We start from the raw sequence: 1,611 nt of genomic DNA on the forward strand, positions 1-1,611 counted from the left end.
ACTATGCGCAATCGGCCTCGGCGCCCGCAGCGAAAGTACGTTGAATATGCCACGGAGCGCGTCTCCGCCCCAATCCAGTTCGCTCGCAGCGCCCTCGCACAATTTTTCCACACGCGGCGCCTCAGCGGGAGAGCGCCGTTCGGCCAACTCCACCATTACATAGTACACTCTAGCGTACATATACTATACATCATAGAGTTAATATAACTGACTCTAGAGGCAAAGCTGGGCTGAAAAAGGGGGGGACCGCTTGGGCGCCGCCATCTTCTCGGCGCCATCTTGTAACTTGTCAATGTGGCCAGCGCAATTATTTTCGAGAGATGAAAACAAGTATAGGTCGCCTTATGCTGTGTCATAAAAACGAATACCTGATGGCGTTATGAAGGTGATGTGTCAATATTAAGCTTACAGAAAGCGCTTGCTAACGTAATTTATGCAATTCACGATGTACTCATTCATTCAATAACGCGAGCTTCAGTTTCGGATAGTTTTTATTTGTGTTTTCGGATGCGTGGTAGTTTCGTTATGGGCGTTTTGTGGTTTCGTTTGGTATAGTTTAGCTCTGACATGTGATCGCGCGACGACATCCGTTGACGCGATGGCACCTTCGTGCCTTCTGCGCAAGACTAAAGCTTCAAAGGGCTCTGGCATTTCCCTTAACACGTAAGTAAACGTGTCTGACTTGTTCAGAACATCACGCGAGTAGACAGCTTTCGTGATTCATCGCAATCGTTCGAGAAGCATCACAGTACAGCATTTTTTTTTACCTATTGCTCGTCAAGTGACACTTGCGACAGCAAACAGGGAAGCCTGAACAGCTGTACGGTATTTTCGTTAGTGCGTGACCGTTGAAAACCACATACCGCCGGAAATTTTAACAGGATCATCCTTGGGTTGCGTAAATGCCAGCTGCACGGCCAACATCTCCCACACCCACGCGCACACGGCTGCACACACGCAAGCTATAGGTTGTCAGATTAAAACTGATTACTATCGCCAAGTCTAGCAAGCGTTTCAGGAGCTGGCAACGTCAGCGTATCATAATGGCGGCGCTCTTGCGGTGCCCGATTTCAGTGCATGGGCCCGTATGGGTAGCTTGTCCCTCTAGAGTCAGTATATTAACTCTATGCTATACATACATACAAGGAGAGGGGGGGGGGTGAAGAGGATACGCATGCGCAATGCAGGTGTGGACGCCGCGCGGCGGATGGAGGGAGGGACATAGCCCCGACCATAAGCTGCTTCGCATCTAAAGTGCCATGCGAACGGGTCCCAATAACGCTATCACGTTCCACTCTCAAAGGCGAAGCCTTAAGCGTGCTCCAATTTTTTTCGCTCTAGTCGAAGCATGTGAAACAGCCTAGTTTGCACGCACCGGCGCGCTATGCATTTTGGAGGCCACGTACAGACTTCTCAATGGCCCCGCTAGGTGTCACCGAGTGTTCTTAGGGAACTGAGTGAGTGAGTGAAATAATTTTATTTCGATCTAGAGAAGACGCAGGGGAGACCCCGCGCCACCCGGCTAGTGCCACGTAGGGACCGCCAAGCCGAACTTGACCGCCCAATCGCGGCACGCTGGACGTCCAGGGTTTGGTCGTTGAGTTCGGGGCT

This window comes from Dermacentor silvarum, unplaced genomic scaffold, assembly GCF_013339745.2.
Source record: "Dermacentor silvarum isolate Dsil-2018 unplaced genomic scaffold, BIME_Dsil_1.4 Seq4883, whole genome shotgun sequence".
Taxonomy (NCBI): Eukaryota; Metazoa; Arthropoda; class Arachnida; order Ixodida; family Ixodidae; genus Dermacentor; species Dermacentor silvarum.